The following is an 11833-nucleotide window of genomic DNA, read 5'->3' as shown; positions in this document are numbered from 1 at the left end:
GGTTAAAGGGTAATTAACCTTAACAAATTCTAATGCACATGGGGCTCAAAATTGTCCAACAGAATTAGCTTTAGGTGACCAATGGCCAATGCAAATTTTCCTTTTGACTGTTGGTCACCTTCATATTATGCAACTATTTCTTTTGGCCATTGGTAACCTTTGGCTAGGCTAAAACATTAAGTCTGGCCGTTGGCTATCTCCATACAATGCATTTTCTACTTTTTAGCCATTGATAACCTTTGGCCAAGCTAAAAATTAAGCTTGGCCGTTGGTTACCTCTATAGCAAGCTAAAATCATAGATGTGGTTTATCTATTGACTCGATGTGGGGCCCTCGCGACCACTTGAACATTGACTTGAGTCAAATCCCTTCTCGGAAGGTCTTTGGTACTCTCGAGCTCAATCTAGACAAAAATGGGGTATCTACGACGACTAGAAATCTCCATTGTTTTCATTATATAAATAGTAAATTAATGTTATTTCTATTGATATATTAAATAAGAAAAATGAATCTTTTTGAGTTTTCGTCTTAGGACTCAATTTGTATCAAGCCGGCCCCAACCACCCCATCATAAACCTAAAAAATGATGTATAAAATAGAGTGTTTACGGTCATCAAACTGATTAGAAGGTTTTCTAATCTATCTCCCATCTAAGGGTGTCAACCGGTGCCCAATTACCAGATGTACCCAAAATTGATTAGTATGTTTTGGGTCCACCAATATGGACCCGATCATTTTTTGGTTCTAGTTATCTCAAGGACCCTATAAGCATCAGGTCTCCTTCGAATATGTACAATTTTAGTCCATCTCAATAACCCTTTGGGATAGTCATTAGGAGTGGTCAACATGGATTAATCGAATATCAAGTTTTCTACCAAACGATCACCAATCAGGTTTTGCATGCAAATAACATGATTTGAAATTATTACAAGATTGATGTGTCTCAAATTTTCCGTCCAACAATCGCCAGCCTAGTTTTGCAGGCAAATAGCTTCATTTGCAATTATCACAAATTCAATGTATCTTGACTCTTCCGTCGAACGATCACCAGCATGGTTTTACAGGCAAAAACTTTAATTGTAATCATGATAAGATTTCAATACAATAACACGTGAATGTTTCATAATTAGGGTAAAATGGTATTTTCACTATGCTTTGATAGTGAAATGTAAGAGAAAATGGGGTGAGGAGAAGAAAGACAATAAAGTTGAAAGGGATGAAGAGAAAATCTAACTCTAGCCAGAGAGGACATTTATCCACAATAAAATTGTAGCTCACAGAGACCTAAAGTTGTGTCTTATTATATAGATATAGATATATAAACATAATTTTGTTTTATCACATACACAAAATGCAATAAATTATGCTTGGCAGGCAACATCATGCGCCTTTGATTTTGTTAGGTCACCAAAATGGGGAAAACCTAGGTAATTGACAACCCAAACAGCCAGTAACTAGAGCTTAATGAAAAAATTTTACATGTACTATTGGTATGTGCCTATGATTTTCCTAGGGCTGACATTGATCCATATTCCACTTCGTTGTAAACTTCGCTAAAATAGTCACTAGGATTCGCCAACGTGTATAGGTCAAATCTCGAGTCTTCCGCCAGTCAGTCACCAGCTTGGTTTTGCAGGAAAAAAGCTTTATTTGCCATTATGGCTAGGTTCAAGGTATTAATGGTCGGTACAACGGAAAATGCATGAACGTTACATAAAGAGGGTAAAAAGGTATTTTCGCTATCCACAGGACGGAGAAATTAAGGGGGAAAAGGTTATATAAATAGATCACAAGCCCACATAGTATTTTCATCCATCCTTTATTTTATGGTCAATAGCTCAATTAGATAATCTACATTGAGATGAGCTCCCAAAATCGTTGTAATAAGGCTTTGACGATTATGGTGGAGCTCGATTTCATGATCTCCACTCGAAACTTAAGGTCAATGGTCCGATCCCAACTTATTTGCAACCATGATCAACAGGTAGTATTCGTTTAATTAAAATTTTCTTCTTTTTAGTGGATTTTTTTAATCTCATGCATGACATAATTTATTCCTAAATCAATACTTTAGTTTTTAATAAGAGAGAAATGGAGATGCAAGAAGAGGAAAAATAAGAAGAAAAAAAAAAATGGATCAATTCTGCCTAAGCATATTTTTTTTTTTCCTTATTTCCTACATTTTGTTTTTTTTTTTTTTTTCTAAATCCAAATTAGATTTTGACAACCCCCAACAAACACACACACACACACACACACAATCATTGGGCAATTTGTGGGATAAATCCCTGACGGTGGACCCTAGGGGGTGATTCGAACTCAAGACCTCCGCTTCCTGAGGCGTGGTCTTTGAAATCTCACTTGCCCTTTGGTTCGAGATTTATAGGATCATGAAATACTTACTGAGGAATACAAAATCCAATGTGTATCCCTAACATAAATTTCCATAGTTGGATTTTGAGTTTACACAATCAGGATTTCGTGTTTCCTTATGATTTCTATTTCATGAGTCTAAGGATCCCAATCCATTTCAGAAAGGTAAAAGTAAAACCAGTTTTAGGACAAGATCACAGAATTACCAAACAGGGTATAAACAATTGGAGCCACATTGATTGACCTGCGCAGGAAAAGAATTATTGTTTTTAGCATAAATAAGGGTTGTAAATAAACCACAAATTTTTTTGGTGGTAGGTTATGGTTGTTTTGCGGTCTGAAGAGAGCCCAAAATTTATGTTGATTTTGGTGCAAGAACATGCATTGCCTCGTGGAGCCTGGTAACTTCTATGAACTTTGTTTGATTGGTCTTAGTTACTGTTTTAAATTGGTTTTATGAAATTATGGAGAGTAATTGAGTCTGCAACTTGCATGCAAGACACACCTTACCTGTTATCAGAGAATTATGTAGGATGCAACGTAATAAGGTGTGTTGTGCTACACCATATCATTAAGAATTAGATTTGAATATTAATTTAGATTAGGATGATGATTAGATTACTTTCTAGATTTGGAATGATTCATTCTTATCTTATAATGAGGACTATAAATGGATTTAGTCAGGATTAGATCAGGTTTGACCAAGGACCAATCTGATAAGGATTGGATCAGCAAGAATCTACAAGAGTTGGATTAGGTCTTCTTAGGGGAAAACATAAGGGGTGACTTACCATTTCGTGAGCTCCGAATGAGTTATTTACAATTCTTGCTAACTGTTCATTTTAATTACCAAAACATGAATGACCACATTTTCGTTAAAAACAAAAATCAGAATGGACGGTTTTAAAGTGCCTATTTTGCAGGTTCAAAATGGCTAGTTCCAATTAGTCACTTTAAACATGAGAAATTGTCACTTTAAAAATCATCAAATTCGTTATTGTTCACATTTTGATAATTAAAATGAACATTGGGCCGGAATCGTAAATTCATCAAAAGTTGGTAACTTTTTCGTAAATATGCCGAACATATATCCTAAATTTATTTTTCTTGGGTGAATAGTAAATTTAGGGTATATTTGATTGCAAGGAAAGTGACTTTCCATGGAATTTGAAATCCATGAAAAAATAGTTGTGGAAAATAGATTGGGTTGAAAAATCAAATTTTATTGTTTGATTTTACTCGGATAAAATCATGAGAAAATTATCTGAGGAAGATGAAGAAAAGAAAAAAGATGAGGAGGAGGAGGAGAAGAAAGAAGATGGAAGGAAAGTTAGAGGTTTGGGGCGGAGAAGAAGAGGCTTGAGGTAGAGGTAGGAGGAAGAAGAAGAAGAAGAGGAGGAGAGAGTGAGAGAGAGGGGTGATCGGTGACGAAGATGACAATGTGTGACGACAACGACGATGACAGAGTGAATGTGATGGTGGTTATGGAGGTGGTAGTGATGGAGAAGAAGAAGATATGGAGTTAAGATTTTAATTTGGGATGCAAAATATGTGTGGATTTCATTTTCCCACCTAGATAGGTGGGAAAAACAAATCCAGGATTTGTAGGACTTTTATAGGAGGTTGAAAATCATTTTTCATGTAAAATTGAAATCAAACACATGAAAAATGTCATTTTCCATGGAAAACGATTTTCCACCCTATTTTCCTTGTGCAATCTAAGATACCCTAAATGAATTACGAATTTGTCCATATTATTTAATTTTGGTATGTTTGATTGCAAAAGGAAAATAGTATGGAAAATGACAGTTTTCATGTGTTTGATTGCATTTTTCATTTTAAATCATTTTTCACCCATATCCAAATGTTTAAAAAAAAAGTTGGAAAAGACTTTCCTACCCATATAAGTAGGAAAATGAAATCCCCCTCTATTTTTCATCCTCAAATTAAAATCCTAATTTATCTCTCCTTCTTCCCCACCAACACCACTACCATAGCCACCATCACACTCAACCTCAACCTCACCATCATTGTCGTCATCACCATTTTTTCACCAACTAACTTCTCTCTCTCTCTCTCTCTCTCTCTCTCTCTCTCTCTCTCTCTCTCTCTCTCTCTCCATTTTCTTCTTCTTCTTCCCTTATCTCCGTCGTCGCCACCACCAGCACGTCCTCCCTTCCCTCCCCTCTTCTTCCTCCCTCTCCTCCGTCGTCGTTACCATCACTTCCTCTCCTTTTCTTCCTCATCTTCTTTTTTTTTTTCTCTATTATTTTTTCAAAGTTACATCAAACAATGAATTCCATTTTTCCATCATAACCATATTTCCATGGAATCAAACACATCCTAAATCCAGTTTAAGTGTTTAAGTGTATCTTGGTGAAAAGTAATTTTTGACTTTTTTTTAGGACTTTCAGGCCAAATCATAAAATTAGGGCATGAATGGGTTTGGTTCTTTGGAGTATATCTGATTTACAAAATGGGTCTAATATGGGTTGATGTCCCTTGACCCAAGTTGGATCTTTATCAATTGGATCTAGGTCAAATGATATATTGCCTTGAAAATTATATTTTTATGTTTTTTCAAGAAATCTTCCTTCTACTAATATTAATTCTTATTTAAAAAAAAATATGAATTATAATGGTAAAATATAATAGTATATCGATTACAAAATAAATATAGCGAAAAAAGTTGAAAGGTCCGAAATTATCTAACCCGACTTATCAGAATCAAGTAATTTGGTCGGGTCAGATCCGGATTTGGGTTTAGTGAAAGCTAAATGGTTCGAATGCAGTTTTAACTAACTGAATCCAACGCTTTAAGCCCTACCTAAAAGGCTCACAGCCTTTGCTTACATGAAAATCCATGACCATGAACAGTAAAAAAATATTTTGTAGTTGTTGAAATTACAATATTGACCATTTAAACATATTTATTTACTTTGTCAGGATGATTTTTCCTATGATGCCATCTCCCAATGGAAATCAATGAAAGCACTACAGGTAAAATCCAGGTTTCTAAAGTTCTAAACTCATCAACTCGACTCATTTTGAATGAATTTGAGTATAGTATCTAAGTTCAAATTCTATAATTAGTCGGTGGGGATTCAATTCGACTAATTCACGTAAATTCCAAAAAAAAAAAAAATTTAATGTAAAAAAATCAAGAAAAACTTGAAAAATATATAAATGATGTTTTCGGATTTCTTACCAAAACCCACCATCTTCAACCTCTCTAAAGTTTAAAAGAGTTTTCAAGATTTTAATGTGGAAAAAAATAAAATTTTGAGGGGAAAGAGTAAAATTGTTTTCATATTCAACCATTACTTGATAAATTACTAATTAATACTTTGTAGATTTGCTAATTTCTAATTCAGAAACATCTCCAAAATTCAGAGAAATTTGAGATTATGAATTTGAGTAGACTAAGTAAACAAAGTTGTTTAAACCAATTGTTGATATAGATTAAAAACTCAATTGAGTTATATATGTGATGTTTAATGTTCCTTTTTTTCAAAAAAATAAATAATAAAAATATTTTGATGTATTTATTAGATTTAATAAATATTGATTTGAGTTCTTGAAATCGTCATGATGACCTATCATAGTGATACAGGGGTGTCAATGGGTCAATTCTTGTTTGGTACAACTGTTAATTTGTATCAATTCTGGTTGATATCAGTTTTGATTCTCAAATTAATGGAATGGTGATTGATTTTATCAAAAATTTACTCCTTAAAAGATTTCAATTCTCGGATCCTATCAGTTCTGAATCTCAATTGTTTCAGTTTCAAGAGACCCAACTCTAATCGGTTCCAATAAGAAGGATTCCAAATTGGGGGTTTGGATTCTGATGTTTTCTAGTCAAATGGGTACGTACCCATATGGATTTTCCTATTCTAGTCAAAGGCTCTCCCCAAAGGAAATTGTTAAACACTGACTCAATTTTCGGAAGAACACTAACTGGGATATTAAAAGATGCTGACCAAAAATACTGAAACTGGATAGAACAGATTTGATCAATTCTAATCTTCCATTTTTTTTTTAACTTCAAAAAATAGTTTTGAACTTTAATTTTTAATTTTTAATTCAAATTAGATTTCTAGGAAGCAGTTTGTTCTTCGGCCTGGAGGACTTAAGATCCATTGATCTAATATTATTTTGTTTTGGGATTTGTAGGCTCTTCAAATCCTAATATGAAATCCAATGAACAGAATTAAACACATATCCCAAAGATGCATCAAGTATTTCTTGTGTATTTCCTTACTATTATTCGTGTTTTTCATGAGTCAAGGGATCCCAACCCATTTCAGAAAAGTAAAAGTAAGAATAATGATGAATGCACGCGGTCTTGGTACGTGGTTGCGTACACGGCTGACATGGAAAGGGTACAGAACAGCACATCTTTTTCCTGTGTATCCCAATGAAAACAATCTATGGTTCTATGCCCTTGCCATGTCAGCCGCGTAGCCAACCACATACCAAGACTGCGTGCATTCATCACGACTCTAAAAGTAAAACATTACGTGCGTGACACTCGTTTTTGGCATTAGCTATCAAATTAGAGTTGTGATGAATGAGTGCGGTCTTGGTACGTGGCTGACATGGAAAGGGCACATAACCATATATCGTTTTCATCGGGTACACAGGAAAGATGTGTGGTTCTGTGCCCTTGCCACATCTGCCGTGTACACTACCGCGTGCCAAGATTTGATCCTTCTGATAAATACATGGACTCATCTTATCATTTTTATTTTCCAGCCTTCCAGAAATTTCCGAGTTATTGCATCCAAGGATCCAGCACTTTTTGCTTCACACCTAAGGAGTGTAATGGGTTTTCCAATGAGATGGTAAAGGAAGTCACTTGGACCACAGGTGCTTTGGCTGCTGGATATAATTTAGGAGGAATCCCATTAATGCTAGTAGAGGCTACTGCATCTCGTAAATCGTGTTCTTTTTCTTTTCCAGCTTCGGAGGAATGAGATTGTTTACTAATGGGTCTTGGTACTTGCAAGCTGTCTTTTAAGGCATAGGAGCTTCAAGATCTAGTTTTGCCCATCTGTAGATATTTAATTCACTGATTTCAGAGCGGAATAGGAAAGTGTTGGAACTCCAAGCACATGAGCACAGCTGATTTGCATGATTAAGGCAAATAAATCTATCGACAAAGCCTTATCCCAAAGATTTTTGGTAGGCTACATAAATCTGATTCCTCCATTCTACCTTGTCCAAAGCCAAGTCTTTTGTTATTGACAATGAATTTAAAATTGATTTTATCTATTTTTGTCTATGTTCCTTTTTTTTATTTATTTAATATAAGTAAAATTATTGTATTATAAATTTTGGATCTTCCTATGGTCGTGATAAGTTATTGTTGGAATCTCCATCTTGTGATGACATTTTTTACTTAAAAGATGACTGATTTTGGGAAGAAAAAATCAAAATAATCTTTGAGAAAGTAAAAAAAACTTAATGAAAATTTGGGATAGAATTATAGGGTATTTGACAGAGGATCAAAATTAGATTGAAAATGATGGATTGGAGATAAGATTGAATAGACTAAAATTTATCAATTTCTTTCTTTCGGGAAGGCGTAGGCACTTTTCGGACAGCTGGTTTAGGTCAGAGAAGAAATCTTTCCTTCCTCGGTAGCTGCCGAATATTCTACATGGACAACTGTGTGGACCGATGGACTAACCAACCTTGATCGTTACAAAGGACGATGCTTACACGTCGAGCTTATTGCTGGAGACGAGAACCAATTTTTTTTTTTTTTTAATAACTGGAGAGAAGAACCAATATATTTGTTATGGTTGAGGAGTTTGATAATTACTAGTTTCGAAAATGAGGTGGATGGGGGAGGATATCACAAATATTCATCAAAACATGGAGAGGTATATGCAAAATGTTTTTCACCTCTGCTCAAACAAGTCCCCCAATTTTTTTTAAGTTTTTCACCCTAATTTTTTTTCCTTTGTGGAAATTCGAAATTCCACTCCTCTATTATTATTATTATTTGTAATAGAACCTTGCCCCTAGTTAACAGGGGCCCCCAAAAAAAATTCTTTAAAAGTTCTCAAGTACTACTAATTCCCACACCCTTCGCCAAATTTTTTTTATAGTCTTACTTGAAATTTGAAAAAAAATCAAAAATAAAAATAGATATTAAAGCAGCTCCAACGCACTTGGGCTCGATCTAGGCATCCCCTCCCAACGGTCATTTTGCATAACCAAAGCCTCAAGAAGGAACTCCAAAGCACTTTGTATCTAAAGAGGCATTTTGAAATTTTTTGGAGAGAGAGAGAGAGGAAGAGACAAAAGAAGAGATTGAGATTCTCTCTCTCAGACATTTTATTGAAGATGAATTTGTGGAGAGCCGCTTTGGTAGTACGGTTGGAGTGTAAACTCCTTGGATAGGCAAAATGCCTCACCATAATAAAATTCCTACCAATCATGCCTAGCCAGTATGGTTATTTGCATTGGGAGTTAAAATTGATTTTCTAAAAAATTCTTTAGATCTACGTCCCCATCCCACTAACTTTGAGACTTCAAAGTCAAATATATATATATATATATATAAAATAAGATTTCATTATGAAGGATTGTTGAACTAGCTACCATCTAGATTTCATGAAAAAACTCATATTAGAAAAATAAACATAAAAAATAAAAAAAATAAAAACAAGAAATTTGTTCTTGATACAAGGTTTTGAAAATGGAAAGTTACTGATTTTTTATCTTAGAATTTTATTGGTTTGATTATATATTTTTTTCATTTCTAGTATTTTTCAATTCTTGTTTTAAAATATGTCTTATATTAGTTAGTCCTTTCTTTTTAAATTTCAAGGTGTGTTGGAGTGTTGTCGATTGTTTATTAAGGATATTGAACCAAGGCGACTAATTAAATCTGTAGGTTTGGCAATAGGTAACTAACAATCCAAGACACCTCCAAGAATCATGTGTATCGCAATGCTATTGATAAATTATACTTTCGTTAAGTTTTTGAAAGATATTAGGTCATAAATAATTTTTAGCGGAATCCCTTAACATCCCAAAACAAATAAAAGAATAATTTTAGCAAAAAAGATTGTAAATACGCGGTCTTCGAAACCTTTGGGAAGGTTTTGAACTCATTTACACAGGTTTAGAAGTCACCACCATTCAATTAAAGTGTGACTAGACACTGTAAAAATTGTTTTGTGAAATTCTATTTTTAGGCTTTTAGTGACTCACATATCCAAAACATGAAGGGAAATAGTTTCTTAATTTTCTTTATTTTTCAAAATCAAGTTAATATTTCAAAATCACCTATGGTCATATATTGGTAAGACAATATGCCTAACACCTTCCTTGTCCTTCAACCGAACCTCCTTACCATAGATTTTTAGGTTGACCATAGGTGATTTTGAAATATTAACTTGATTTTGAAAAATAAAGAAAATTAAAAAACCAAATAACTATAGTATAATTTTAGAAAATTGAAAATTTAAGACAATGAGCAAACTAGGAACAAAAAAAAGTGTTGATTGAAATTTTTGTGAGCCTAGGATTTTAGGTGAGAATCCATGAGGAGTTCACCTTCTTTTAGATCCCAAGGCTATTTTTAAAATATATATTACCTAGTTTAAGAAGAAGAATAAAATGAGGCAATGAACAAGTTAAAATAGAACTATAGCTTGCTAGAATTTTGTAAGAGTCTAGGATTTTGGTAAGAATCCATGTGGATTTCGCCTTCTTTGATCCAAGGCTCTTTTGGAAAGTTATGTGCTCACTCAGAAACTTCTTTTTGTTTGTTTAGCCTTTAGGAGGTGTTAATGAGTTGGACACCACCATAGAAAAACTAAAAAACTTATGGATGTAATATTTCCTCCTTGGGATTATTTTTATTAGCTTAGAGAATTAGGTATAGATATAGGTAGACCTTTACCTTTGACTCTTAACTATTTAAAAAAAAAATGAAAGTGGTGTGTATGTATGTAATGTATGCATGCAATGGACTTAAAGAAAAAATTACCTCCAATAAGGGATTACTCTCTGGCTTTTGAGTCATTGTGAAAGGAAATAACAAAATCTTTATTCTAAAAATTTAAGCTTGCAGGGAATGTAAACAAAAGCAATTAATCTATAAATTAAACTTGCAAGAAAGTAAAATGAACAATAATCTATTATAATGCTCATGGAGCTTATTAAGGGCTTATAAGAGAAGTTTACCTCTAGGAGGTTTTACACTCTACCTCCTTGCGTCATCTAAACAAAAATAAATCTACATTATTATGGAAGAACTTGCAAGAATACAGAGAAGGTGGGGCCCTTCATAGCCTCGGCTTACTGATATAAAAAAAAAAAAAAACAATACAAATAAGGGAGTAGGTAGAAGAGGGAGTATTAGAAGGGGAATTACATAAGCAAAATTCTGAATATTAAATCCTTCTTGCCTTGATTCCTTCTTCTTCTTCTTCTTCTTGGTTTTTTCTTCTAAGAGGTTTATAGAAGTTTTGAAAAAATAAGAAGGCTTAGAGAGATTTGTGAGAGTTTGGACAAAATTTTACATCACCTTGATGTCCTCATTTTTCTTTGAATAGGGTCTTATTTATAGGAGTTTTGGAAACCCTTGGGGATAAAGTTGTCTTAAATCATTGGATTCTCAATATTTACAATAAAACCTATATAGAACACCCAAATGACATTTACTCTCCTTGGACTTAAAGGTCTTTCACTCACCTAAGGTCTCACCAATCATAATAATCAAGAGGGTAGGATTGTAAAAGGTCCTAATTTCTAGAGAATTCTTTGAGGAGGGTAGAAGAGTCTTAAGTTTTTAGCTTAAGGTCAAATCCTAGAGAATTAGACAAGATGACATGTAAATATGAATGAGGATTTTGGGTATTAATATCATCTAAATCAACTAACTCTCTAACAACTTAGGGTTAGTTTAGTTTTTGCTCACAAGTTCTAGAGAATTATATTCTATGGGTATTGCAAAATTGTCAACACCTCTAGAATTTGGTCTAATTGCATTGACTCTTTTAGGATTAAGGATAGACTTAGTGGGCACAAGTGTAAACTACTTAGATTAGGCTCTAACAACTTGAGGTTAGGGTAGTAATTACACTCATGTGGAGATCAAAATGACCAAGGATCTATGTTAAAAGAAGAGAGAAATTTAAAAAAGAACCTTGGTGATGGGTTTATTAGAGAATTAAGCTATGGGTAAAAATGTAAAATAGGGGGATTTTCTTGAGGGAAAAGCAATTAAGAAGTGGGTTAAAGGGTAATTAACCTTAATAAATTCGAATGCACATAGGGCTCAAAACAATCCAACAAAATTAACCTTTGGTGACCAATGGCCAATGCAAATTTTCCTTTTAACTATTGGTCACCTTCATACTATTCAACAATTTCTTCTGGCCATTGGCAACCTTTGGTCAGGCTAAAAAATTAAGTATGACCGTTGGTTACCTCT

The 11833-nt window shown here is 33.8% G+C and overlaps 1 long non-coding RNA gene across 1 annotated transcript; it reads left to right on the top strand.

Moving 5' to 3' along the window:
- The first annotated feature begins 1731 nt into the window (after positions 1-1731).
- On the top strand, positions 1732-7650 carry LOC147389631 (uncharacterized). Its single transcript, XR_015170406.1, has 4 exons — positions 1732-1984; positions 2692-2774; positions 5320-5373; positions 7132-7650. It is a non-coding gene; the product is annotated as an uncharacterized LOC147389631 (long non-coding RNA).
- The last annotated feature ends 4183 nt before the right edge of the window (positions 7651-11833 follow it).

This window comes from Akebia trifoliata, chromosome 12, assembly GCF_017979445.1.
Source record: "Akebia trifoliata isolate Shusen 1 chromosome 12, ASM1797944v1, whole genome shotgun sequence".
Classification (NCBI taxonomy): domain Eukaryota; kingdom Viridiplantae; phylum Streptophyta; class Magnoliopsida; order Ranunculales; family Lardizabalaceae; genus Akebia; species Akebia trifoliata.
This window is presented reverse-complemented; position numbering and strand designations above follow the sequence as displayed.